A 23,479-nucleotide genomic window follows, 5' to 3' on the forward strand; every position below is an offset into this window, starting at 1 on the left:
TGAATGGGTGCGGTATTTAAGAAATGCTCTCGCAAATGAATAGTGTGAATGGTGCTATTAAAGTGGGCACCAGAAACTGCTGCTTTAGGCAGTCTCCGGAGAATGCTGACGTGAAATACTTAGTTCTTGTGATGTATTTTCTACCCCTGATAAAGACCCTCGCGATTGTCGTCGTCGTCGTCGGCGCCGCCGCAACTTTGGTAATAGCGACAATTCGCCATTGTATCACATAGGGTGAGGTACCTTCTGCAAGCGACTGAGATGGCACTAAACGATTGAAGCTGATTTGCCACCTCTTGTTTGATCAGCGTCATAAGGGCTTGAATGTAACTTGCGATGGGACACAGCAAGAAGTAGCGTCGTACTTTTAGTACTGAAATTTGAGATGGAGAACTGCGTCAAAGATGGGAAAATCTTTCTGCCAAGTGTACAAATGGCGAAAACGAGGTGTGAGTGGGGAAATATATTGCGCCAGTAACCGTGTGGCCTAATGGATAAGGCGTCGGACTTCGGATCCGAAGATTGCAGGTTCGAATCCTGTCACGGTCGAGTTTTTCCTGTTCTGCAAAACATGCATGCTGTTTTACTGTGTTGTTTGAGTACACTAAAACTAGTTGGAAGTTGCTGCTGTCCGCTTCCTGGCTACAAAACCGGCGTCTACCAGAAGCACAAGCAAGACAAGGGTGATCTGTAGCGAAGTTTTCGGCACAGTGCCGTTCAGGAGAGTTTTTGTTGGAACTACTGCATCTGATTCAGGAGCCAAGGGCTACGCCACAGGCGTCTGCGCACAGTCGAGCATGTGTGTTGAATAATGGTGCTGATAGCCACGTATCATTTCATGCAGATTTGATGCCTTTCGGAGACAATTTTTCATTGAATAGGATTGTAGCTGATTTGTGGCAGCAGGAAATAAGCTGTAGTCAAAAGAATCTTCAATAGATGGTCGCAGGTCACATCAGTATTGTATGGCTCGTAACGCGTTGCGTGCAGCCCGGCTAGCTCAGTCGGTAGAGCATGAGTCTCTTAATCTCAGGGTCGTGGGTTCGAGCCCCACGCTGGACGGCGCAAAATTTTGTGTCTACGCGGATCCAACATGCGCCCCTCTCGTGAGCCTTGCGTAATGAACGTAACGGGTTACGACGATGCCTAGCTTCGTATGAATATCAGAGGAACGGTATTTGAAGCTGAAAGTGACTCTGAAATGAAATAAATGTGTTGTTTTGCAATTTTAGTTGTACATCGATATAGTGTGAGATGTGTAGGAAAGCAGCAGCTGTGCTAACTAAATGCAAATAATGGTCGCTCATGCGGTGCGTTTCGAGCTGAAGGGCTCCGATTCACTAGTTTGTAAGAACAAAGTATCCTAAAATTCCGCTAGGAGGCGCCTCCTTAGCTCAGTGGCAGAGCGCTGGTCTAGTAAACCAGAGGTCGTGAGTTCGATCCTCACAGGCGGCAAATGAATTTTGTAACAGCCCCTCCCACCGTGGCCCTTTCGAAAAAAGCGGTCAAGGATAAAAAAAATTATGAATGGGTGCGGTATTTAAGAAATGCTCTCGCAAATGAATAGTGTGAATGGTGCTATTAAAGTGGGCACCAGAAACTGCTGCTTTAGGCAGTCTCCGGAGAATGCCGACGTGAAATACTTAGTTCTTGTGATGTATTTTCTACCCCTGATAAAGACCCTCGCGATTGTCGTCGTCGGCGCCGCCGCCGCTTTGGTAATAGCGACAATTCGCCATTGTATCACATAGGGTGAGGTACCTTCTGCAAGCGACTGAGATGGCACTAAACGATTGAAGCTGATTTGCCACCTCTTGTTTGATCGGCGTCATAAGGGCTTGAATGTAACTTGCGATGGGACACAGCAAGAAGTAGCGTCGTACTTTTAGTACTGAAATTTGAGATGGAGAACTGCGTCAAAGATGGGAAAATCATTCTGCCAAGTGTACAAATGGCGAAAACGAGGTGTGAGTGGGGAAGTATATTGCGCCAGTGACCGTGTGGCCTAATGGATAAGGCGTCGGACTTCGGATCCGAAGATTGCAGGTTCGAATCCTGTCACGGTCGAGTTTTTCCTGTTCTGCAAAAGATGCATGCTGTTTTACTGTGTTGTTTGAGTACTCTAAAACTAGTTGGAAGTTGCTGCTGTCCGCTTCCTGGCTACAAAACCGGCGTCTACCAGAAGCACAAGCAAGACAAGGGTGATCTGTAGCGAAGTTTTCGGCACAGTGCCGTTCAGGAGAGTTTTTGTTGGAACTACTGCATCTGATTCAGGAGCCAAGGGCTACGCCACAGGCGTCTGCGCACAGTCGAGCATGTGTGTTGAATAATGGTGCTGATAGCCACGTATCATTTCATGCAGATTTGATGCCTTTCGGAGACAATTTTTCATTGAATAGGATTGTAGCTGATTTGTGGCAGCAGGAAATAAGCTGTAGTCAAAAGAATCTTCAATAGATGGTCGCAGGTCACATCAGTATTGTATGGCTCGTAACGCGTTGCGTGCAGCCCGGCTTGCTAAGTCGGTAGAGCATGAGACTCTTAATCTCAGGGTCGTGGGTTCGAGCCCCACGCTGGGCGGCGCAAAATTTTGTGTCTACGCGGATCCAACATGCGCCCCTCTCGTGAGCCTTGCGTAATGAACGTAACGGGTTACGACGATGCCTAGCTTCGTATGAATATCAGAGGAACGGTATTTGAAGCTGAAAGTGACTCTGAAATGAAATAAATGTGTTGTTTTGCAATTTTAGTTGTACATCGATATAGTGTGAGATGTGTAGGAAAGCAGCAGCTGTGCTAACTAAATGCAAATAATGGTCGCTCATGCGGTGCGTTTCGAGCTGAAGGGCTCCGATTCACTAGTTTGTAAGAACAAAGTATCCTAAAAGTCCGCTAGGAGGCGCCTCCTTAGCTCAGTGGCAGAGCGCTGGTCTAGTAAACCAGAGGTCGTGAGTTCGATCCTCACAGGCGGCAAATGAATTTTGTAACAGCCCCTCCCACCGTGGCCCTTTCGAAAAAAGCGGTCAAGGATAAAAAAAAATTATGAATGGGTGCGGTATTTAAGAAATGCTCTCGCAAATGAATAGTGTGAATGGTGCTATTAAAGTGGGCACCAGAAACTGCTGCTTTAGGCAGTCTCCGGAGAATGCTGACGTGAAATACTTAGTTCTTGTGATGTATTTTCTACCCCTGATAAAGACCCTCGCGATTGTCGTCGTCGTCGTCGGCGCCGCCGCAACTTTGGTAATAGCGACAATTCGCCATTGTATCACATAGGGTGAGGTACCTTCTGCAAGCGACTGAGATGGCACTAAACGATTGAAGCTGATTTGCCACCTCTTGTTTGATCAGCGTCATAAGGGCTTGAATGTAACTTGCGATGGGACACAGCAAGAAGTAGCGTCGTACTTTTAGTACTGAAATTTGAGATGGAGAACTGCGTCAAAGATGGGAAAATCTTTCTGCCAAGTGTACAAATGGCGAAAACGAGGTGTGAGTGGGGAAATATATTGCGCCAGTAACCGTGTGGCCTAATGGATAAGGCGTCGGACTTCGGATCCGAAGATTGCAGGTTCGAATCCTGTCACGGTCGAGTTTTTCCTGTTCTGCAAAACATGCATGCTGTTTTACTGTGTTGTTTGAGTACACTAAAACTAGTTGGAAGTTGCTGCTGTCCGCTTCCTGGCTACAAAACCGGCGTCTACCAGAAGCACAAGCAAGACAAGGGTGATCTGTAGCGAAGTTTTCGGCACAGTGCCGTTCAGGAGAGTTTTTGTTGGAACTACTGCATCTGATTCAGGAGCCAAGGGCTACGCCACAGGCGTCTGCGCACAGTCGAGCATGTGTGTTGAATAATGGTGCTGATAGCCACGTATCATTTCATGCAGATTTGATGCCTTTCGGAGACAATTTTTCATTGAATAGGATTGTAGCTGATTTGTGGCAGCAGGAAATAAGCTGTAGTCAAAAGAATCTTCAATAGATGGTCGCAGGTCACATCAGTATTGTATGGCTCGTAACGCGTTGCGTGCAGCCCGGCTAGCTCAGTCGGTAGAGCATGAGTCTCTTAATCTCAGGGTCGTGGGTTCGAGCCCCACGCTGGACGGCGCAAAATTTTGTGTCTACGCGGATCCAACATGCGCCCCTCTCGTGAGCCTTGCGTAATGAACGTAACGGGTTACGACGATGCCTAGCTTCGTATGAATATCAGAGGAACGGTATTTGAAGCTGAAAGTGACTCTGAAATGAAATAAATGTGTTGTTTTGCAATTTTAGTTGTACATCGATATAGTGTGAGATGTGTAGGAAAGCAGCAGCTGTGCTAACTAAATGCAAATAATGGTCGCTCATGCGGTGCGTTTCGAGCTGAAGGGCTCCGATTCACTAGTTTGTAAGAACAAAGTATCCTAAAATTCCGCTAGGAGGCGCCTCCTTAGCTCAGTGGCAGAGCGCTGGTCTAGTAAACCAGAGGTCGTGAGTTCGATCCTCACAGGCGGCAAATGAATTTTGTAACAGCCCCTCCCACCGTGGCCCTTTCGAAAAAAGCGGTCAAGGATAAAAAAAATTATGAATGGGTGCGGTATTTAAGAAATGCTCTCGCAAATGAATAGTGTGAATGGTGCTATTAAAGTGGGCACCAGAAACTGCTGCTTTAGGCAGTCTCCGGAGAATGCCGACGTGAAATACTTAGTTCTTGTGATGTATTTTCTACCCCTGATAAAGACCCTCGCGATTGTCGTCGTCGGCGCCGCCGCCGCTTTGGTAATAGCGACAATTCGCCATTGTATCACATAGGGTGAGGTACCTTCTGCAAGCGACTGAGATGGCACTAAACGATTGAAGCTGATTTGCCACCTCTTGTTTGATCGGCGTCATAAGGGCTTGAATGTAACTTGCGATGGGACACAGCAAGAAGTAGCGTCGTACTTTTAGTACTGAAATTTGAGATGGAGAACTGCGTCAAAGATGGGAAAATCATTCTGCCAAGTGTACAAATGGCGAAAACGAGGTGTGAGTGGGGAAGTATATTGCGCCAGTGACCGTGTGGCCTAATGGATAAGGCGTCGGACTTCGGATCCGAAGATTGCAGGTTCGAATCCTGTCACGGTCGAGTTTTTCCTGTTCTGCAAAAGATGCATGCTGTTTTACTGTGTTGTTTGAGTACTCTAAAACTAGTTGGAAGTTGCTGCTGTCCGCTTCCTGGCTACAAAACCGGCGTCTACCAGAAGCACAAGCAAGACAAGGGTGATCTGTAGCGAAGTTTTCGGCACAGTGCCGTTCAGGAGAGTTTTTGTTGGAACTACTGCATCTGATTCAGGAGCCAAGGGCTACGCCACAGGCGTCTGCGCACAGTCGAGCATGTGTGTTGAATAATGGTGCTGATAGCCACGTATCATTTCATGCAGATTTGATGCCTTTCGGAGACAATTTTTCATTGAATAGGATTGTAGCTGATTTGTGGCAGCAGGAAATAAGCTGTAGTCAAAAGAATCTTCAATAGATGGTCGCAGGTCACATCAGTATTGTATGGCTCGTAACGCGTTGCGTGCAGCCCGGCTTGCTAAGTCGGTAGAGCATGAGACTCTTAATCTCAGGGTCGTGGGTTCGAGCCCCACGCTGGGCGGCGCAAAATTTTGTGTCTACGCGGATCCAACATGCGCCCCTCTCGTGAGCCTTGCGTAATGAACGTAACGGGTTACGACGATGCCTAGCTTCGTATGAATATCAGAGGAACGGTATTTGAAGCTGAAAGTGACTCTGAAATGAAATAAATGTGTTGTTTTGCAATTTTAGTTGTACATCGATATAGTGTGAGATGTGTAGGAAAGCAGCAGCTGTGCTAACTAAATGCAAATAATGGTCGCTCATGCGGTGCGTTTCGAGCTGAAGGGCTCCGATTCACTAGTTTGTAAGAACAAAGTATCCTAAAAGTCCGCTAGGAGGCGCCTCCTTAGCTCAGTGGCAGAGCGCTGGTCTAGTAAACCAGAGGTCGTGAGTTCGATCCTCACAGGCGGCAAATGAATTTTGTAACAGCCCCTCCCACCGTGGCCCTTTCGAAAAAAGCGGTCAAGGATAAAAAAAAATTATGAATGGGTGCGGTATTTAAGAAATGCTCTCGCAAATGAATAGTGTGAATGGTGCTATTAAAGTGGGCACCAGAAACTGCTGCTTTAGGCAGTCTCCGGAGAATGCTGACGTGAAATACTTAGTTCTTGTGATGTATTTTCTACCCCTGATAAAGACCCTCGCGATTGTCGTCGTCGTCGTCGGCGCCGCCGCAACTTTGGTAATAGCGACAATTCGCCATTGTATCACATAGGGTGAGGTACCTTCTGCAAGCGACTGAGATGGCACTAAACGATTGAAGCTGATTTGCCACCTCTTGTTTGATCAGCGTCATAAGGGCTTGAATGTAACTTGCGATGGGACACAGCAAGAAGTAGCGTCGTACTTTTAGTACTGAAATTTGAGATGGAGAACTGCGTCAAAGATGGGAAAATCTTTCTGCCAAGTGTACAAATGGCGAAAACGAGGTGTGAGTGGGGAAATATATTGCGCCAGTAACCGTGTGGCCTAATGGATAAGGCGTCGGACTTCGGATCCGAAGATTGCAGGTTCGAATCCTGTCACGGTCGAGTTTTTCCTGTTCTGCAAAACATGCATGCTGTTTTACTGTGTTGTTTGAGTACACTAAAACTAGTTGGAAGTTGCTGCTGTCCGCTTCCTGGCTACAAAACCGGCGTCTACCAGAAGCACAAGCAAGACAAGGGTGATCTGTAGCGAAGTTTTCGGCACAGTGCCGTTCAGGAGAGTTTTTGTTGGAACTACTGCATCTGATTCAGGAGCCAAGGGCTACGCCACAGGCGTCTGCGCACAGTCGAGCATGTGTGTTGAATAATGGTGCTGATAGCCACGTATCATTTCATGCAGATTTGATGCCTTTCGGAGACAATTTTTCATTGAATAGGATTGTAGCTGATTTGTGGCAGCAGGAAATAAGCTGTAGTCAAAAGAATCTTCAATAGATGGTCGCAGGTCACATCAGTATTGTATGGCTCGTAACGCGTTGCGTGCAGCCCGGCTAGCTCAGTCGGTAGAGCATGAGTCTCTTAATCTCAGGGTCGTGGGTTCGAGCCCCACGCTGGACGGCGCAAAATTTTGTGTCTACGCGGATCCAACATGCGCCCCTCTCGTGAGCCTTGCGTAATGAACGTAACGGGTTACGACGATGCCTAGCTTCGTATGAATATCAGAGGAACGGTATTTGAAGCTGAAAGTGACTCTGAAATGAAATAAATGTGTTGTTTTGCAATTTTAGTTGTACATCGATATAGTGTGAGATGTGTAGGAAAGCAGCAGCTGTGCTAACTAAATGCAAATAATGGTCGCTCATGCGGTGCGTTTCGAGCTGAAGGGCTCCGATTCACTAGTTTGTAAGAACAAAGTATCCTAAAATTCCGCTAGGAGGCGCCTCCTTAGCTCAGTGGCAGAGCGCTGGTCTAGTAAACCAGAGGTCGTGAGTTCGATCCTCACAGGCGGCAAATGAATTTTGTAACAGCCCCTCCCACCGTGGCCCTTTCGAAAAAAGCGGTCAAGGATAAAAAAAATTATGAATGGGTGCGGTATTTAAGAAATGCTCTCGCAAATGAATAGTGTGAATGGTGCTATTAAAGTGGGCACCAGAAACTGCTGCTTTAGGCAGTCTCCGGAGAATGCCGACGTGAAATACTTAGTTCTTGTGATGTATTTTCTACCCCTGATAAAGACCCTCGCGATTGTCGTCGTCGGCGCCGCCGCCGCTTTGGTAATAGCGACAATTCGCCATTGTATCACATAGGGTGAGGTACCTTCTGCAAGCGACTGAGATGGCACTAAACGATTGAAGCTGATTTGCCACCTCTTGTTTGATCGGCGTCATAAGGGCTTGAATGTAACTTGCGATGGGACACAGCAAGAAGTAGCGTCGTACTTTTAGTACTGAAATTTGAGATGGAGAACTGCGTCAAAGATGGGAAAATCATTCTGCCAAGTGTACAAATGGCGAAAACGAGGTGTGAGTGGGGAAGTATATTGCGCCAGTGACCGTGTGGCCTAATGGATAAGGCGTCGGACTTCGGATCCGAAGATTGCAGGTTCGAATCCTGTCACGGTCGAGTTTTTCCTGTTCTGCAAAAGATGCATGCTGTTTTACTGTGTTGTTTGAGTACTCTAAAACTAGTTGGAAGTTGCTGCTGTCCGCTTCCTGGCTACAAAACCGGCGTCTACCAGAAGCACAAGCAAGACAAGGGTGATCTGTAGCGAAGTTTTCGGCACAGTGCCGTTCAGGAGAGTTTTTGTTGGAACTACTGCATCTGATTCAGGAGCCAAGGGCTACGCCACAGGCGTCTGCGCACAGTCGAGCATGTGTGTTGAATAATGGTGCTGATAGCCACGTATCATTTCATGCAGATTTGATGCCTTTCGGAGACAATTTTTCATTGAATAGGATTGTAGCTGATTTGTGGCAGCAGGAAATAAGCTGTAGTCAAAAGAATCTTCAATAGATGGTCGCAGGTCACATCAGTATTGTATGGCTCGTAACGCGTTGCGTGCAGCCCGGCTTGCTCAGTCGGTAGAGCATGAGACTCTTAATCTCAGGGTCGTGGGTTCGAGCCCCACGCTGGGCGGCGCAAAATTTTGTGTCTACGCGGATCCAACATGCGCCCCTCTCGTGAGCCTTGCGTAATGAACGTAACGGGTTACGACGATGCCTAGCTTCGTATGAATATCAGAGGAACGGTATTTGAAGCTGAAAGTGACTCTGAAATGAAATAAATGTGTTGTTTTGCAATTTTAGTTGTACATCGATATAGTGTGAGATGTGTAGGAAAGCAGCAGCTGTGCTAACTAAATGCAAATAATGGTCGCTCATGCGGTGCGTTTCGAGCTGAAGGGCTCCGATTCACTAGTTTGTAAGAACAAAGTATCCTAAAAGTCCGCTAGGAGGCGCCTCCTTAGCTCAGTGGCAGAGCGCTGGTCTAGTAAACCAGAGGTCGTGAGTTCGATCCTCACAGGCGGCAAATGAATTTTGTAACAGCCCCTCCCACCGTGGCCCTTTCGAAAAAAGCGGTCAAGGATAAAAAAAATTATGAATGGGTGCGGTATTTAAGAAATGCTCTCGCAAATGAATAGTGTGAATGGTGCTATTAAAGTGGGCACCAGAAACTGCTGCTTTAGGCAGTCTCCGGAGAATGCTGACGTGAAATACTTAGTTCTTGTGATGTATTTTCTACCCCTGATAAAGACCCTCGCGATTGTCGTCGTCGTCGTCGGCGCCGCCGCAACTTTGGTAATAGCGACAATTCGCCATTGTATCACATAGGGTGAGGTACCTTCTGCAAGCGACTGAGATGGCACTAAACGATTGAAGCTGATTTGCCACCTCTTGTTTGATCAGCGTCATAAGGGCTTGAATGTAACTTGCGATGGGACACAGCAAGAAGTAGCGTCGTACTTTTAGTACTGAAATTTGAGATGGAGAACTGCGTCAAAGATGGGAAAATCTTTCTGCCAAGTGTACAAATGGCGAAAACGAGGTGTGAGTGGGGAAATATATTGCGCCAGTAACCGTGTGGCCTAATGGATAAGGCGTCGGACTTCGGATCCGAAGATTGCAGGTTCGAATCCTGTCACGGTCGAGTTTTTCCTGTTCTGCAAAACATGCATGCTGTTTTACTGTGTTGTTTGAGTACACTAAAACTAGTTGGAAGTTGCTGCTGTCCGCTTCCTGGCTACAAAACCGGCGTCTACCAGAAGCACAAGCAAGACAAGGGTGATCTGTAGCGAAGTTTTCGGCACAGTGCCGTTCAGGAGAGTTTTTGTTGGAACTACTGCATCTGATTCAGGAGCCAAGGGCTACGCCACAGGCGTCTGCGCACAGTCGAGCATGTGTGTTGAATAATGGTGCTGATAGCCACGTATCATTTCATGCAGATTTGATGCCTTTCGGAGACAATTTTTCATTGAATAGGATTGTAGCTGATTTGTGGCAGCAGGAAATAAGCTGTAGTCAAAAGAATCTTCAATAGATGGTCGCAGGTCACATCAGTATTGTATGGCTCGTAACGCGTTGCGTGCAGCCCGGCTAGCTCAGTCGGTAGAGCATGAGTCTCTTAATCTCAGGGTCGTGGGTTCGAGCCCCACGCTGGACGGCGCAAAATTTTGTGTCTACGCGGATCCAACATGCGCCCCTCTCGTGAGCCTTGCGTAATGAACGTAACGGGTTACGACGATGCCTAGCTTCGTATGAATATCAGAGGAACGGTATTTGAAGCTGAAAGTGACTCTGAAATGAAATAAATGTGTTGTTTTGCAATTTTAGTTGTACATCGATATAGTGTGAGATGTGTAGGAAAGCAGCAGCTGTGCTAACTAAATGCAAATAATGGTCGCTCATGCGGTGCGTTTCGAGCTGAAGGGCTCCGATTCACTAGTTTGTAAGAACAAAGTATCCTAAAATTCCGCTAGGAGGCGCCTCCTTAGCTCAGTGGCAGAGCGCTGGTCTAGTAAACCAGAGGTCGTGAGTTCGATCCTCACAGGCGGCAAATGAATTTTGTAACAGCCCCTCCCACCGTGGCCCTTTCGAAAAAAGCGGTCAAGGATAAAAAAAATTATGAATGGGTGCGGTATTTAAGAAATGCTCTCGCAAATGAATAGTGTGAATGGTGCTATTAAAGTGGGCACCAGAAACTGCTGCTTTAGGCAGTCTCCGGAGAATGCCGACGTGAAATACTTAGTTCTTGTGATGTATTTTCTACCCCTGATAAAGACCCTCGCGATTGTCGTCGTCGGCGCCGCCGCCGCTTTGGTAATAGCGACAATTCGCCATTGTATCACATAGGGTGAGGTACCTTCTGCAAGCGACTGAGATGGCACTAAACGATTGAAGCTGATTTGCCACCTCTTGTTTGATCGGCGTCATAAGGGCTTGAATGTAACTTGCGATGGGACACAGCAAGAAGTAGCGTCGTACTTTTAGTACTGAAATTTGAGATGGAGAACTGCGTCAAAGATGGGAAAATCATTCTGCCAAGTGTACAAATGGCGAAAACGAGGTGTGAGTGGGGAAGTATATTGCGCCAGTGACCGTGTGGCCTAATGGATAAGGCGTCGGACTTCGGATCCGAAGATTGCAGGTTCGAATCCTGTCACGGTCGAGTTTTTCCTGTTCTGCAAAAGATGCATGCTGTTTTACTGTGTTGTTTGAGTACTCTAAAACTAGTTGGAAGTTGCTGCTGTCCGCTTCCTGGCTACAAAACCGGCGTCTACCAGAAGCACAAGCAAGACAAGGGTGATCTGTAGCGAAGTTTTCGGCACAGTGCCGTTCAGGAGAGTTTTTGTTGGAACTACTGCATCTGATTCAGGAGCCAAGGGCTACGCCACAGGCGTCTGCGCACAGTCGAGCATGTGTGTTGAATAATGGTGCTGATAGCCACGTATCATTTCATGCAGATTTGATGCCTTTCGGAGACAATTTTTCATTGAATAGGATTGTAGCTGATTTGTGGCAGCAGGAAATAAGCTGTAGTCAAAAGAATCTTCAATAGATGGTCGCAGGTCACATCAGTATTGTATGGCTCGTAACGCGTTGCGTGCAGCCCGGCTAGCTCAGTCGGTAGAGCATGAGTCTCTTAATCTCAGGGTCGTGGGTTCGAGCCCCACGCTGGACGGCGCAAAATTTTGTGTCTACGCGGATCCAACATGCGCCCCTCTCGTGAGCCTTGCGTAATGAACGTAACGGGTTACGACGATGCCTAGCTTCGTATGAATATCAGAGGAACGGTATTTGAAGCTGAAAGTGACTCTGAAATGAAATAAATGTGTTGTTTTGCAATTTTAGTTGTACATCGATATAGTGTGAGATGTGTAGGAAAGCAGCAGCTGTGCTAACTAAATGCAAATAATGGTCGCTCATGCGGTGCGTTTCGAGCTGAAGGGCTCCGATTCACTAGTTTGTAAGAACAAAGTATCCTAAAATTCCGCTAGGAGGCGCCTCCTTAGCTCAGTGGCAGAGCGCTGGTCTAGTAAACCAGAGGTCGTGAGTTCGATCCTCACAGGCGGCAAATGAATTTTGTAACAGCCCCTCCCACCGTGGCCCTTTCGAAAAAAGCGGTCAAGGATAAAAAAAATTATGAATGGGTGCGGTATTTAAGAAATGCTCTCGCAAATGAATAGTGTGAATGGTGCTATTAAAGTGGGTACCAGAAACTGCTGCTTTAGGCAGTCTCCGGAGAATGCCGACGTGAAATACTTAGTTCTTGTGATGTATTTTCTACCCCTGATAAAGACCCTCGCGATTGTCGTCGTCGGCGCCGCCGCCGCTTTGGTAATAGCGACAATTCGCCATTGTATCACATAGGGTGAGGTACCTTCTGCAAGCGACTGAGATGGCACTAAACGATTGAAGCTGATTTGCCACCTCTTGTTTGATCAGCGTCATAAGGGCTTGAATGTAACTTGCGATGGGACACAGCAAGAAGTAGCGTCGTACTTTTAGTACTGAAATTTGAGATGGAGAACTGCGTCAAAGATGGGAAATTCATTCTGCCAAGTGTACAAATGGCGAAAACGAGGTGTGAGTGGGGAAGTATATTGCGCCAGTGACCGTGTGGCCTAGTGGATAAGGCGTCGGACTTCGGATCCGAAGATTGCAGGTTCGAATCCTGTCACGGTCGAGTTTTTCCTGTTCTGCAAAAGATGCATGCTGTTTTACTGTGTTGTTTGAGTACTCTACAACTAGTTGGAAGTTGCTGCTGTCCGCTTCCTGGCTGCAAAACCGGCGTCTACCAGAAGCACAAGCAAGACAAGGGTGATCTGTAGCGAAGTTTTCGGCACAGTGCCGTTCAGGAGAGTTTTTGTTGGAACTACTGCATCTGATTCAGGAGCCAAGGGCTACGCCACAGGCGTCTGCGCACAGTCGAGCATGTGTGTTGAATAATGGTGCTGATAGCCACGTATCATTTCATGCAGATTTGATGCCTTTCGGAGACAATTTTTCATTGAATAGGATTGTAGCTGATTTGTGGCAGCAGGAAATAAGCTGTAGTCAAAAGAATCTTCAATAGATGGTCGCAGGTCACATCAGTATTGTATGGCTCGTAACGCGTTGCGTGCAGCCCGGCTAGCTCAGTCGGTAGAGCATGAGACTCTTAATCTCAGGGTCGTGGGTTCGAGCCCCACGCTGGGCGGCGCAAAATTTTGTGTCTACGCGGATCCAACATGCGCCCCTCTCGTGAGCCTTGCGTAATGAACGTAACGGGTTACGACGATGCCTAGCTTCGTATGAATATCAGAGGAACGGTATTTGAAGCTGAAAGTGACTCTGAAATGAAATAAATGTGTTGTTTTGCAATTTTAGTTGTACATCGATATAGTGTGAGATGTGTAGGAAAGCAGCAGCTGTGCTAACTAAATGCAAATAATGGTCGCTCATGCGGTGCGTTTCGAGCTGAAGGGCTCCGATTCACTAGTTTGTAAGAACAAAGTATCCTAAAAGTCCGCTAGGAGGCGCCTCCTTAGCTCAGTGGCAGAGCGCTGGTCTAGTAAACCAGAGGTCGTGAGTTCGATCCTCACAGGCGGCAAATGAATTTTGTAACAGCCCCTCCCACCGTGGCCCTTTCGAAAAAAGCGGTCAAGGATTAAAAAAAATTATGAATGGGTGCGGTATTTAAGAAATGCTCTCGCAAATGAATAGTGTGAATGGTGCTATTAAAGTGGGCACCAGAAACTGCTGCTTTAGGCAGTCTCCGGAGAATGCTGACGTGAAATACTTAGTTCTTGTGATGTATTTTCTACCCCTGATAAAGACCCTCGCGATTGTCGTCGTCGTCGTCGGCGCCGCCGCAACTTTGGTAATAGCGACAATTCGCCATTGTATCACATAGGGTGAGGTACCTTCTGCAAGCGACTGAGATGGCACTAAACGATTGAAGCTGATTTGCCACCTCTTGTTTGATCAGCGTCATAAGGGCTTGAATGTAACTTGCGATGGGACACAGCAAGAAGTAGCGTCGTACTTTTAGTACTGAAATTTGAGATGGAGAACTGCGTCAAAGATGGGAAAATCTTTCTGCCAAGTGTACAAATGGCGAAAACGAGGTGTGAGTGGGGAAATATATTGCGCCAGTAACCGTGTGGCCTAATGGATAAGGCGTCGGACTTCGGATCCGAAGATTGCAGGTTCGAATCCTGTCACGGTCGAGTTTTTCCTGTTCTGCAAAACATGCATGCTGTTTTACTGTGTTGTTTGAGTACACTAAAACTAGTTGGAAGTTGCTGCTGTCCGCTTCCTGGCTACAAAACCGGCGTCTACCAGAAGCACAAGCAAGACAAGGGTGATCTGTAGCGAAGTTTTCGGCACAGTGCCGTTCAGGAGAGTTTTTGTTGGAACTACTGCATCTGATTCAGGAGCCAAGGGCTACGCCACAGGCGTCTGCGCACAGTCGAGCATGTGTGTTGAATAATGGTGCTGATAGCCACGTATCATTTCATGCAGATTTGATGCCTTTCGGAGACAATTTTTCATTGAATAGGATTGTAGCTGATTTGTGGCAGCAGGAAATAAGCTGTAGTCAAAAGAATCTTCAATAGATGGTCGCAGGTCACATCAGTATTGTATGGCTCGTAACGCGTTGCGTGCAGCCCGGCTAGCTCAGTCGGTAGAGCATGAGTCTCTTAATCTCAGGGTCGTGGGTTCGAGCCCCACGCTGGACGGCGCAAAATTTTGTGTCTACGCGGATCCAACATGCGCCCCTCTCGTGAGCCTTGCGTAATGAACGTAACGGGTTACGACGATGCCTAGCTTCGTATGAATATCAGAGGAACGGTATTTGAAGCTGAAAGTGACTCTGAAATGAAATAAATGTGTTGTTTTGCAATTTTAGTTGTACATCGATATAGTGTGAGATGTGTAGGAAAGCAGCAGCTGTGCTAACTAAATGCAAATAATGGTCGCTCATGCGGTGCGTTTCGAGCTGAAGGGCTCCGATTCACTAGTTTGTAAGAACAAAGTATCCTAAAATTCCGCTATGAGGCGCCTCCTTAGCTCAGTGGCAGAGCGCTGGTCTAGTAAACCAGAGGTCGTGAGTTCGATCCTCACAGGCGGCAAATGAATTTTGTAACAGCCCCTCCCACCGTGGCCCTTTCGAAAAAAGCGGTCAAGGATAAAAAAAATTATGAATGGGTGCGGTATTTAAGAAATGCTCTCGCAAATGAATAGTGTGAATGGTGCTATTAAAGTGGGCACCAGAAACTGCTGCTTTAGGCAGTCTCCGGAGAATGCCGACGTGAAATACTTAGTTCTTGTGATGTATTTTCTACCCCTGATAAAGACCCTCGCGATTGTCGTCGTCGGCGCCGCCGCCGCTTTGGTAATAGCGACAATTCGCCATTGTATCACATAGGGTGAGGTACCTTCTGCAAGCGACTGAGATGGCACTAAACGATTGAAGCTGATTTGCCACCTCTTGTTTGATCGGCGTCATAAGGGCTTGAATGTAACTTGCGATGGGACACAGCAAGAAGTAGCGTCGTACTTTTAGTACTGAAATTTGAGATGGAGAACTGCGTCAAAGATGGGAAAATCATTCTGCCAAGTGTACAAATGGCGAAAACGAGGTGTGAGTGGGGAAGTATATTGCGCCAGTGACCGTGTGGCCTAATGGATAAGGCGTCGGACTTCGGATCCGAAGATTGCAGGTTCGAATCCTGTCACGGTCGAGTTTTTCCTGTTCTGCAAAAGATGCATGCTGTTTTACTGTGTTGTTTGAGTACTCTAAAACTAGTTGGAAGTTGCTGCTGTCCGCTTCCTGGCTACAAAACCGGCGTCTACCAGAAGCACAAGCAAGACAAGGGTGATCTGTAGCGAAGTTTTCGGCACAGTGCCGTTCAGGAGAGTTTTTGTTGGAACTACTGCATCTGATTCAGGAGCCAAGGGCTACGCCACAGGCGTCTGCGCACAGTCGAGCATGTGTGTTGAATAATGGTGCTGATAGCCACGTATCATTTCATGCAGATTTGATGCCTTTCGGAGACAATTTTTCATTGAATAGGATTGTAGCTGATTTGTGGCAGCAGGAAATAAGCTGTAGTCAAAAGAATCTTCAATAGATGGTCGCAGGTCACATCAGTATTGTATGGCTCGTAACGCGTTGCGTGCAGCCCGGCTTGCTCAGTCGGTAGAGCATGAGACTCTTAATCTCAGGGTCGTGGGTTCGAGCCCCACGCTGGGCGGCGCAAAATTTTGTGTCTACGCGGATCCAACATGCGCCCCTCTCGTGAGCCTTGCGTAATGAACGTAACGGGTTACGACGATGCCTAGCTTCGTATGAATATCAGAGGAACGGTATTTGAAGCTGAAAGTGACTCTGAAATGAAATAAATGTGTTGTTTTGCAATTTTAGTTGTACATCGATATAGTGTGAGATGTGTAGGAAAGCAGCAGCTGTGCTAACTAAATGCAAATAATGGTCGCTCATGCGGTGCGTTTCGAGCTGAAGGGCTCCGATTCACTAGTTTGTAAGAACAAAGTATCCTAAAAGTCCGCTAGGAGGCGCCTCCTTAGCTCAGTGGCAGAGCGCTGGTCTAGTAAACCAGAGGTCGTGAGTTCGATCCTCACAGGCGGCAAATGAATTTTGTAACAGCCCCTCCCACCGTGGCCCTTTCGAAAAAAGCGGTCAAGGATAAAAAAAAATTATGAATGGGTGCGGTATTTAAGAAATGCTCTCGCAAATGAATAGTGTGAATGGTGCTATTAAAGTGGGCACCAGAAACTGCTGCTTTAGGCAGTCTCCGGAGAATGCTGACGTGAAATACTTAGTTCTTGTGATGTATTTTCTACCCCTGATAAAGACCCTCGCGATTGTCGTCGTCGTCGTCGGCGCCGCCGCAACTTTGGTAATAGCGACAATTCGCCATTGTATCACATAGGGTGAGGTACCTTCTGCAAGCGACTGAGATGGCACTAAACGATTGAAGCTGATTTGCCACCTCTTGTTTGATCAGCGTCATAAGGGCTTGAATGTAACTTGCGATGGGACACAGCAAGAAGTAGCGTCGTACTTTTAGTACTGAAATTTGAGATGGAGAACTGCGTCAAAGATGGGAAAATCTTTCTGCCAAGTGTACAAATGGCGAAAACGAGGTGTGAGTGGGGAAATATATTGCGCCAGTAACCGTGTGGCCTAATGGATAAGGCGTCGGACTTCGGATCCGAAGATTGCAGGTTCGAATCCTGTCACGGTCGAGTTTTTCCTGTTCTGCAAAACATGCATGCTGTTTTACTGTGTTGTTTGAGTACACTAAAACTAGTTGGAAGTTGCTGCTGTCCGCTTCCTGGCTACAAAACCGGCGTCTACCAGAAGCACAAGCAAGACAAGGGTGATCTGTAGCGAAGTTTTCGGCACAGTGCCGTTCAGGAGAGTTTTTGTTGGAACTACTGCATCTGATTCAGGAGCCAAGGGCTACGCCACAGGCGTCTGCGCACAGTCGAGCATGTGTGTTGAATAATGGTGCTGATAGCCACGTATCATTTCATGCAGATTTGATGCCTTTCGGAGACAATTTTTCATTGAATAGGATTGTAGCTGATTTGTGGCAGCAGGAAATAAGCTGTAGTCAAAAGAATCTTCAATAGATGGTCGCAGGTCACATCAGTATTGTATGGCTCGTAACGCGTTGCGTGCAGCCCGGCTAGCTCAGTCGGTAGAGCATGAGTCTCTTAATCTCAGGGTCGTGGGTTCGAGCCCCACGCTGGACGGCGCAAAATTTTGTGTCTACGCGGATCCAACATGCGCCCCTCTCGTGAGCCTTGCGTAATGAACGTAACGGGTTACGACGATGCCTAGCTTCGTATGAATATCAGAGGAACGGTATTTGAAGCTGAAAGTGACTCTGAAATGAAATAAATGTGTTGTTTTGCAATTTTAGTTGTACATCGATATAGTGTGAGATGTGTAGGAAAGCAGCAGCTGTGCTAACTAAATGCAAATAATGGTCGCTCATGCGGTGCGTTTCGAGCTGAAGGGCTCCGATTCACTAGTTTGTAAGAACAAAGTATCCTAAAATTCCGCTAGGAGGCGCCTCCTTAGCTCAGTGGCAGAGCGCTGGTCTAGTAAACCAGAGGTCGTGAGTTCGATCCTCACAGGCGGCAAATGAATTTTGTAACAGCCCCTCCCACCGTGGCCCTTTCGAAAAAAGCGGTCAAGGATAAAAAAAATTATGAATGGGTGCGGTATTTAAGAAATGCTCTCGCAAATGAATAGTGTGAATGGTGCTATTAAAGTGGGCACCAGAAACTGCTGCTTTAGGCAGTCTCCGGAGAATGCCGACGTGAAATACTTAGTTCTTGTGATGTATTTTCTACCCCTGATAAAGACCCTCGCGATTGTCGTCGTCGGCGCCGCCGCCGCTTTGGTAATAGCGACAATTCGCCATTGTATCACATAGGGTGAGGTACCTTCTGCAAGCGACTGAGATGGCACTAAACGATTGAAGCTGATTTGCCACCTCTTGTTTGATCGGCGTCATAAGGGCTTGAATGTAACTTGCGATGGGACACAGCAAGAAGTAGCGTCGTACTTTTAGTACTGAAATTTGAGATGGAGAACTGCGTCAAAGATGGGAAAATCATTCTGCCAAGTGTACAAATGGCGAAAACGAGGTGTGAGTGGGGAAGTATATTGCGCCAGTGACCGTGTGGCCTAATGGATAAGGCGTCGGACTTCGGATCCGAAGATTGCAGGTTCGAATCCTGTCACGGTCGAGTTTTTCCTGTTCTGCAAAAGATGCATGCTGTTTTACTGTGTTGTTTGAGTACTCTAAAACTAGTTGGAAGTTGCTGCTGTCCGCTTCCTGGCTACAAAACCGGCGTCTACCAGAAGCACAAGCAAGACAAGGGTGATCTGTAGCGAAGTTTTCGGCACAGTGCCGTTCAGGAGAGTTTTTGTTGGAACTACTGCATCTGATTCAGGAGCCAAGGGCTACGCCACAGGCGTCTGCGCACAGTCGAGCATGTGTGTTGAATAATGGTGCTGATAGCCACGTATCATTTCATGCAGATTTGATGCCTTTCGGAGACAATTTTTCATTGAATAGGATTGTAGCTGATTTGTGGCAGCAGGAAATAAGCTGTAGTCAAAAGAATCTTCAATAGATGGTCGCAGGTCACATCAGTATTGTATGGCTCGTAACGCGTTGCGTGCAGCCCGGCTTGCTCAGTCGGTAGAGCATGAGACTCTTAATCTCAGGGTCGTGGGTTCGAGCCCCACGCTGGGCGGCGCAAAATTTTGTGTCTACGCGGATCCAACATGCGCCCCTCTCGTGAGCCTTGCGTAATGAACGTAACGGGTTACGACGATGCCTAGCTTCGTATGAATATCAGAGGAACGGTATTTGAAGCTGAAAGTGACTCTGAAATGAAATAAATGTGTTGTTTTGAAATTTTAGTTGTACATCGATATAGTGTGAGATGTGTAGGAAAGCAGCAGCTGTGCTAACTAAATGCAAATAATGGTCGCTCATGCGGTGCGTTTCGAGCTGAAGGGCTCCGATTCACTAGTCTGTGAGAACAACGTACCCTAAAAGTCCGCTAGGAGGCGCCTCCTTAGCTAAGTGGCAGAGCGCTGGTCTAGTAAACCAGAGGTCGTGAGTTCGATCCTCACAGGCGGCAAATGAATTTTGTAACAGCCCCTCCCACCGTGGCCCTTTCGAAAAAAGCGGTCAAGGATAAAAAAAATTATGAATGGGTGCGGTATTTAAGAAATGCTCTCGCAAATGAATAGTGTGAATGGTGCTATTAAAGTGGGCACCAGAAACTGCTGCTTTAGGCAGTCTCCGGAGAATGCCGACGTGAAATACTTAGTTCTTGTGATGTATTTTCTACCCCTGATAAAGACCCTCGCGAATGTCGTCGTCGGCGGCGGCGGCGGCGCCGCCGCCGCTTTGGTAATAGCGACAATTCGCCATTGTATCACATAGGGTGAGGTACCTTCTGCAAGCGACTGAGATGGCACTAAACGATTGAAGCTGATTTGCCACCTCTTGTTTGATCAGCGTCATAAGGGCTTGAATGTAACTTGCGATGGGACACAGCAAGAAGTAGCGTCGTACTTTTAGTACTGAAATTTGAGATGGAGAACTGCGTCAAAGATGGGAAAATCATTCTGCCAAGTGTACAAATGGCGAAAACGAGGTGTGAGTGGGGAAGTATATTGCGCCAGTGACCGTGTGGCCTAATGGATAAGGCGTCGGACTTCGGATCCGAAGATTGCAGGTTCGAATCCTGTCACGGTCGAGTTTTTCCTGTTCTGCAAAAGATGCATGCTGTTTTACTGTGTTGTTTGAGTACTCTAAAACTAGTTGGAAGTTGCTGCTGTCCGCTTCCTGGCTACAAAACCGGCGTCTACCAGAAGCACAAGCAAGACAAGGGTGATCTGTAGCGAAGTTTTCGGCACAGTGCCGTTCAGGAGAGTTTTTGTTGGAACTACTGCATCTGATTCAGGAGCCAAGGGCTACGCCACAGGCGTCTGCGCACAGTCGAGCATGTGTGTTGAATAATGGTGCTGATAGCCACGTATCATTTCATGCAGATTTGATGCCTTTCGGAGACAATTTTTCATTGAATAGGATTGTAGCTGATTTGTGGCAGCAGGAAATAAGCTGTAGTCAAAAGAATCTTCAATAGATGGTCGCAGGTCACATCAGTATTGTATGGCTCGTAACGCGTTGCGTGCAGCCCGGCTAGCTCAGTCGGTAGAGCATGAGACTCTTAATCTCAGGGTCGTGGGTTCGAGCCCCACGCTGGGCGGCGCAAAATTTTGTGTCTACGCGGATCCAACATGCGCCCCTCTCGTGAGCCTTGCGTAATGAACGTAACGGGTTACGACGATGCCTAGCTTCGTATGAATATCAGAGGAACGGTATTTGAAGCTGAAAGTGACTCTGAAATGAAATAAATGTGTTGTTTTGCAATTTTAGTTGTACATCGATGTAGTGTGAGATGTGTAGGAAAGCAGCAGCTGTGCTAACTAAATGTAAATAATGGTCGCTCATGCGGTGCGTTTCGAGCTGAAGGGCTCCGATTCACTAGTTTGTAAGAACAAAGTATCCTATAAGTCCTCTAGGAGGCGCCTCCTTATCTCAGTGGCAGAGCGCTGGTCTAGTAAACCAGAGGTCGTGAGTTCGATCCTCACAGGCGGCAAATGAATTTTGTAACAGCCCCTCCCACCGTGGCATTTTCGAAAAAAGCGGTCAAGGATAAAAAAAATTATGAATGGGTGCGGTATTTAAGAAATGCTCTCGCAAATGAATAGTGTGAATGGTGCTATTAAAGTGGGCACCTGAAACTGCTGCTTTAGGCAGTCTCCGGAGAATGCCGACGTGAAATACTTAGTTCTTGTGATGTATTTTCTACCCCTGATAAAGACCCTCGCGATTGTCGTCGTCGTCGGCGCCGCCGCCGCTTTGGTAATAGCGACAATTCGCCATTGTATCACATAGGGTGAGGTACCTTCTGCAAGCGACTGAGATGGCACTAAACGATTGAAGCTGATTTGCCACCTCTTGTTTGATCAGCGTCATAAAGGCTTGAATGTAACTTGCGATGGGACACAGCAAGAAGTAGCGTCGTACTTTTAGTACTGAAATTTGAGATGGAGAACTGCTTCAAAGATGGGAAAATCATTCTGCCAAGTGTACAAATGGCGAAAACGAGGTGTGAGTGGGGAAGTATATTGCGCCAGTGACCGTGTGGCCTAATGGATAAGGCGTCGGACTTCGGATCCGAAGATTGCAGGTTCGAATCCTGTCACGGTCGAGTTTTTCCTGTTCTGCAAAAGATGCATGCTGTTTTACTGTGTTGTTTGAGTACTCTAAAACTAGTTGGAAGTTGCTGCTGTCCGCTTCCTGGCTACAAAACCGGCGTCTACCAGAAGCACAAGCAAGACAAGGGTGATCTGTAGCGAAGTTTTCGGCACAGTGCCGTTCAGGAGAGTTTTTGTTGGAACTACTGCATCTGATTCAGGAGCCAAGGGCTACGCCACAGGCGTCTGCGCACAGTCGAGCATGTGTGTTGAATAATGGTGCTGATAGCCACGTATCATTTCATGCAGATTTGATGCCTTTCGGAGACAATTTTTCATTGAATAGGATTGTAGCTGATTTGTGGCAGCAGGAAATAAGCTGTAGTCAAAAGAATCTTCAATAGATGGTCGCAGGTCACATCAGTATTGTATGGCTCGTAACGCGTTGCGTGCAGCCCGGCTTGCTCAGTCGGTAGAGCATGAGACTCTTAATCTCAGGGTCGTGGGTTCGAGCCCCACGCTGGGCGGCGCAAAATTTTGTGTCTACGCGGATCCAACATGCGCCCCTCTCGTGAGCCTTGCGTAATGAACGTAACGGGTTACGACGATGCCTAGCTTCGTATGAATATCAGAGGAACGGTATTTGAAGCTGAAAGTGACTCTGAAATGAAATAAATGTGTTGTTTTGCAATTTTAGTTGTACATCGATATAGTGTGAGATGTGTAGGAAAGCAGCAGCTGTGCTAACTAAATGCAAATAATGGTCGCTCATGCGGTGCGTTTCGAGCTGAAGGGCTCCGATTCACTAGTTTGTAAGAACAAAGTATCCTAAAAGTCCGCTAGGAGGCGCCTCCTTAGCTAAGTGGCAGAGCGCTGGTCTAGTAAACCAGAGGTCGTGAGTTCGATCCTCACAGGCGGCAAATGAATTTTGTAACAGCCCCTCCCACCGTGGCCCTTTCGAAAAAAGCGGTCAAGGATAAAAAAAATTATGAATGGGTGCGGTATTTAAGAAATGCTCTCGCAAATGAATAGTGTGAATGGTGCTATTAAAGTGGGCACCAGAAACTGCTGCTTTAGGCAGTCTCCGGAGAATGCCGACGTGAAATACTTAGTTCTTGTGATGTATTTTCTACCCCTGATAAAGACCCTCGCGATTGTCGTCGTCGGCGCCGCCGCCGCTTTGGTAATAGCGACAATTCGCCATTGTATCACATAGGGTGAGGTACCTTCTGCAAGCGACTGAGATGGCACTAAACGATTGAAGCTGATTTGCCACCTCTTGTTTGATCGGCGTCATAAGGGCTTGAATGTAACTTGCGATGGGACACAGCAAGAAGTAGCGTCGTACTTTTAGTACTGAAATTTGAGATGGAGAACTGCGTCAAAGATGGGAAAATCATTCTGCCAAGTGTACAAATGGCGAAAACGAGGTGTGAGTGGGGAAGTATATTGCGCCAGTGACCGTGTGGCCTAATGGATAAGGCGTCGGACTTCGGATCCGAAGATTGCAGGTTCGAATCCTGTCACGGTCGAGTTTTTCCTGTTCTGCAAAAGATGCATGCTGTTTTACTGTGTTGTTTGAGTACTCTAAAACTAGTTGGAAGTTGCTGCTGTCCGCTTCCTGGCTACAAAACCGGCGTCTA

At 47.2% G+C, this 23,479-nt stretch overlaps 46 non-coding genes across 46 annotated transcripts; all 46 read left to right on the forward strand.

The window, feature by feature from the left end:
- Positions 1 to 476: 476 nt before the first annotated feature.
- Trnar-ucg (transfer RNA arginine (anticodon UCG)) lies at positions 477 to 549 on the forward strand. The gene has a single exon. It is a non-coding gene; the product is annotated as a tRNA-Arg (tRNA).
- A 440-nt stretch (positions 550 to 989) lies between these two features.
- Trnak-cuu (transfer RNA lysine (anticodon CUU)) lies at positions 990 to 1,062 on the forward strand. Its single transcript has one exon. It is a non-coding gene; the product is annotated as a tRNA-Lys (tRNA).
- A 321-nt stretch (positions 1,063 to 1,383) lies between these two features.
- Positions 1,384 to 1,455, forward strand: Trnat-agu (transfer RNA threonine (anticodon AGU)). The gene has a single exon. It is a non-coding gene; the product is annotated as a tRNA-Thr (tRNA).
- A 539-nt stretch (positions 1,456 to 1,994) lies between these two features.
- Positions 1,995 to 2,067, forward strand: Trnar-ucg (transfer RNA arginine (anticodon UCG)). The gene has a single exon. It is a non-coding gene; the product is annotated as a tRNA-Arg (tRNA).
- A 440-nt stretch (positions 2,068 to 2,507) lies between these two features.
- Positions 2,508 to 2,580, forward strand: Trnak-cuu (transfer RNA lysine (anticodon CUU)). Its single transcript has one exon. It is a non-coding gene; the product is annotated as a tRNA-Lys (tRNA).
- Positions 2,581 to 2,901: 321 nt separating this feature from the next.
- On the forward strand, positions 2,902 to 2,973 carry Trnat-agu (transfer RNA threonine (anticodon AGU)). Its single transcript has one exon. It is a non-coding gene; the product is annotated as a tRNA-Thr (tRNA).
- Positions 2,974 to 3,519: 546 nt separating this feature from the next.
- Trnar-ucg (transfer RNA arginine (anticodon UCG)) lies at positions 3,520 to 3,592 on the forward strand. The gene has a single exon. It is a non-coding gene; the product is annotated as a tRNA-Arg (tRNA).
- A 440-nt stretch (positions 3,593 to 4,032) lies between these two features.
- Positions 4,033 to 4,105, forward strand: Trnak-cuu (transfer RNA lysine (anticodon CUU)). The gene has a single exon. It is a non-coding gene; the product is annotated as a tRNA-Lys (tRNA).
- A 321-nt stretch (positions 4,106 to 4,426) lies between these two features.
- On the forward strand, positions 4,427 to 4,498 carry Trnat-agu (transfer RNA threonine (anticodon AGU)). The gene has a single exon. It is a non-coding gene; the product is annotated as a tRNA-Thr (tRNA).
- A 539-nt stretch (positions 4,499 to 5,037) lies between these two features.
- Trnar-ucg (transfer RNA arginine (anticodon UCG)) lies at positions 5,038 to 5,110 on the forward strand. The gene has a single exon. It is a non-coding gene; the product is annotated as a tRNA-Arg (tRNA).
- A 440-nt stretch (positions 5,111 to 5,550) lies between these two features.
- Positions 5,551 to 5,623, forward strand: Trnak-cuu (transfer RNA lysine (anticodon CUU)). Its single transcript has one exon. It is a non-coding gene; the product is annotated as a tRNA-Lys (tRNA).
- A 321-nt stretch (positions 5,624 to 5,944) lies between these two features.
- Positions 5,945 to 6,016, forward strand: Trnat-agu (transfer RNA threonine (anticodon AGU)). The gene has a single exon. It is a non-coding gene; the product is annotated as a tRNA-Thr (tRNA).
- A 546-nt stretch (positions 6,017 to 6,562) lies between these two features.
- Trnar-ucg (transfer RNA arginine (anticodon UCG)) lies at positions 6,563 to 6,635 on the forward strand. The gene has a single exon. It is a non-coding gene; the product is annotated as a tRNA-Arg (tRNA).
- Positions 6,636 to 7,075: 440 nt separating this feature from the next.
- On the forward strand, positions 7,076 to 7,148 carry Trnak-cuu (transfer RNA lysine (anticodon CUU)). The gene has a single exon. It is a non-coding gene; the product is annotated as a tRNA-Lys (tRNA).
- A 321-nt stretch (positions 7,149 to 7,469) lies between these two features.
- Positions 7,470 to 7,541, forward strand: Trnat-agu (transfer RNA threonine (anticodon AGU)). Its single transcript has one exon. It is a non-coding gene; the product is annotated as a tRNA-Thr (tRNA).
- A 539-nt stretch (positions 7,542 to 8,080) lies between these two features.
- Trnar-ucg (transfer RNA arginine (anticodon UCG)) lies at positions 8,081 to 8,153 on the forward strand. Its single transcript has one exon. It is a non-coding gene; the product is annotated as a tRNA-Arg (tRNA).
- A 440-nt stretch (positions 8,154 to 8,593) lies between these two features.
- On the forward strand, positions 8,594 to 8,666 carry Trnak-cuu (transfer RNA lysine (anticodon CUU)). Its single transcript has one exon. It is a non-coding gene; the product is annotated as a tRNA-Lys (tRNA).
- Positions 8,667 to 8,987: 321 nt separating this feature from the next.
- Trnat-agu (transfer RNA threonine (anticodon AGU)) lies at positions 8,988 to 9,059 on the forward strand. The gene has a single exon. It is a non-coding gene; the product is annotated as a tRNA-Thr (tRNA).
- A 545-nt stretch (positions 9,060 to 9,604) lies between these two features.
- Trnar-ucg (transfer RNA arginine (anticodon UCG)) lies at positions 9,605 to 9,677 on the forward strand. The gene has a single exon. It is a non-coding gene; the product is annotated as a tRNA-Arg (tRNA).
- A 440-nt stretch (positions 9,678 to 10,117) lies between these two features.
- Positions 10,118 to 10,190, forward strand: Trnak-cuu (transfer RNA lysine (anticodon CUU)). Its single transcript has one exon. It is a non-coding gene; the product is annotated as a tRNA-Lys (tRNA).
- Positions 10,191 to 10,511: 321 nt separating this feature from the next.
- Trnat-agu (transfer RNA threonine (anticodon AGU)) lies at positions 10,512 to 10,583 on the forward strand. The gene has a single exon. It is a non-coding gene; the product is annotated as a tRNA-Thr (tRNA).
- Positions 10,584 to 11,122: 539 nt separating this feature from the next.
- Trnar-ucg (transfer RNA arginine (anticodon UCG)) lies at positions 11,123 to 11,195 on the forward strand. The gene has a single exon. It is a non-coding gene; the product is annotated as a tRNA-Arg (tRNA).
- Positions 11,196 to 11,635: 440 nt separating this feature from the next.
- Positions 11,636 to 11,708, forward strand: Trnak-cuu (transfer RNA lysine (anticodon CUU)). Its single transcript has one exon. It is a non-coding gene; the product is annotated as a tRNA-Lys (tRNA).
- A 321-nt stretch (positions 11,709 to 12,029) lies between these two features.
- On the forward strand, positions 12,030 to 12,101 carry Trnat-agu (transfer RNA threonine (anticodon AGU)). The gene has a single exon. It is a non-coding gene; the product is annotated as a tRNA-Thr (tRNA).
- Positions 12,102 to 12,640: 539 nt separating this feature from the next.
- Positions 12,641 to 12,713, forward strand: Trnar-ucg (transfer RNA arginine (anticodon UCG)). The gene has a single exon. It is a non-coding gene; the product is annotated as a tRNA-Arg (tRNA).
- Positions 12,714 to 13,153: 440 nt separating this feature from the next.
- On the forward strand, positions 13,154 to 13,226 carry Trnak-cuu (transfer RNA lysine (anticodon CUU)). Its single transcript has one exon. It is a non-coding gene; the product is annotated as a tRNA-Lys (tRNA).
- Positions 13,227 to 13,547: 321 nt separating this feature from the next.
- Trnat-agu (transfer RNA threonine (anticodon AGU)) lies at positions 13,548 to 13,619 on the forward strand. The gene has a single exon. It is a non-coding gene; the product is annotated as a tRNA-Thr (tRNA).
- Positions 13,620 to 14,165: 546 nt separating this feature from the next.
- Trnar-ucg (transfer RNA arginine (anticodon UCG)) lies at positions 14,166 to 14,238 on the forward strand. Its single transcript has one exon. It is a non-coding gene; the product is annotated as a tRNA-Arg (tRNA).
- Positions 14,239 to 14,678: 440 nt separating this feature from the next.
- Trnak-cuu (transfer RNA lysine (anticodon CUU)) lies at positions 14,679 to 14,751 on the forward strand. The gene has a single exon. It is a non-coding gene; the product is annotated as a tRNA-Lys (tRNA).
- Positions 14,752 to 15,072: 321 nt separating this feature from the next.
- Positions 15,073 to 15,144, forward strand: Trnat-agu (transfer RNA threonine (anticodon AGU)). The gene has a single exon. It is a non-coding gene; the product is annotated as a tRNA-Thr (tRNA).
- A 539-nt stretch (positions 15,145 to 15,683) lies between these two features.
- On the forward strand, positions 15,684 to 15,756 carry Trnar-ucg (transfer RNA arginine (anticodon UCG)). The gene has a single exon. It is a non-coding gene; the product is annotated as a tRNA-Arg (tRNA).
- A 440-nt stretch (positions 15,757 to 16,196) lies between these two features.
- On the forward strand, positions 16,197 to 16,269 carry Trnak-cuu (transfer RNA lysine (anticodon CUU)). The gene has a single exon. It is a non-coding gene; the product is annotated as a tRNA-Lys (tRNA).
- A 321-nt stretch (positions 16,270 to 16,590) lies between these two features.
- Positions 16,591 to 16,662, forward strand: Trnat-agu (transfer RNA threonine (anticodon AGU)). Its single transcript has one exon. It is a non-coding gene; the product is annotated as a tRNA-Thr (tRNA).
- Positions 16,663 to 17,208: 546 nt separating this feature from the next.
- Positions 17,209 to 17,281, forward strand: Trnar-ucg (transfer RNA arginine (anticodon UCG)). The gene has a single exon. It is a non-coding gene; the product is annotated as a tRNA-Arg (tRNA).
- Positions 17,282 to 17,721: 440 nt separating this feature from the next.
- Positions 17,722 to 17,794, forward strand: Trnak-cuu (transfer RNA lysine (anticodon CUU)). Its single transcript has one exon. It is a non-coding gene; the product is annotated as a tRNA-Lys (tRNA).
- A 321-nt stretch (positions 17,795 to 18,115) lies between these two features.
- On the forward strand, positions 18,116 to 18,187 carry Trnat-agu (transfer RNA threonine (anticodon AGU)). Its single transcript has one exon. It is a non-coding gene; the product is annotated as a tRNA-Thr (tRNA).
- A 539-nt stretch (positions 18,188 to 18,726) lies between these two features.
- Trnar-ucg (transfer RNA arginine (anticodon UCG)) lies at positions 18,727 to 18,799 on the forward strand. Its single transcript has one exon. It is a non-coding gene; the product is annotated as a tRNA-Arg (tRNA).
- Positions 18,800 to 19,239: 440 nt separating this feature from the next.
- Trnak-cuu (transfer RNA lysine (anticodon CUU)) lies at positions 19,240 to 19,312 on the forward strand. Its single transcript has one exon. It is a non-coding gene; the product is annotated as a tRNA-Lys (tRNA).
- Positions 19,313 to 19,633: 321 nt separating this feature from the next.
- Positions 19,634 to 19,705, forward strand: Trnat-agu (transfer RNA threonine (anticodon AGU)). Its single transcript has one exon. It is a non-coding gene; the product is annotated as a tRNA-Thr (tRNA).
- Positions 19,706 to 20,256: 551 nt separating this feature from the next.
- Positions 20,257 to 20,329, forward strand: Trnar-ucg (transfer RNA arginine (anticodon UCG)). Its single transcript has one exon. It is a non-coding gene; the product is annotated as a tRNA-Arg (tRNA).
- Positions 20,330 to 20,769: 440 nt separating this feature from the next.
- On the forward strand, positions 20,770 to 20,842 carry Trnak-cuu (transfer RNA lysine (anticodon CUU)). Its single transcript has one exon. It is a non-coding gene; the product is annotated as a tRNA-Lys (tRNA).
- A 321-nt stretch (positions 20,843 to 21,163) lies between these two features.
- Trnat-agu (transfer RNA threonine (anticodon AGU)) lies at positions 21,164 to 21,235 on the forward strand. Its single transcript has one exon. It is a non-coding gene; the product is annotated as a tRNA-Thr (tRNA).
- A 542-nt stretch (positions 21,236 to 21,777) lies between these two features.
- Trnar-ucg (transfer RNA arginine (anticodon UCG)) lies at positions 21,778 to 21,850 on the forward strand. Its single transcript has one exon. It is a non-coding gene; the product is annotated as a tRNA-Arg (tRNA).
- Positions 21,851 to 22,290: 440 nt separating this feature from the next.
- Trnak-cuu (transfer RNA lysine (anticodon CUU)) lies at positions 22,291 to 22,363 on the forward strand. Its single transcript has one exon. It is a non-coding gene; the product is annotated as a tRNA-Lys (tRNA).
- A 321-nt stretch (positions 22,364 to 22,684) lies between these two features.
- Trnat-agu (transfer RNA threonine (anticodon AGU)) lies at positions 22,685 to 22,756 on the forward strand. The gene has a single exon. It is a non-coding gene; the product is annotated as a tRNA-Thr (tRNA).
- A 539-nt stretch (positions 22,757 to 23,295) lies between these two features.
- Trnar-ucg (transfer RNA arginine (anticodon UCG)) lies at positions 23,296 to 23,368 on the forward strand. The gene has a single exon. It is a non-coding gene; the product is annotated as a tRNA-Arg (tRNA).
- The last annotated feature ends 111 nt before the right edge of the window (positions 23,369 to 23,479 follow it).

The sequence above is a fragment of the Schistocerca cancellata genome, chromosome 8 (assembly GCF_023864275.1).
Source record: "Schistocerca cancellata isolate TAMUIC-IGC-003103 chromosome 8, iqSchCanc2.1, whole genome shotgun sequence".
Lineage (NCBI taxonomy): Eukaryota > Metazoa > Arthropoda > Insecta > Orthoptera > Acrididae > Schistocerca > Schistocerca cancellata.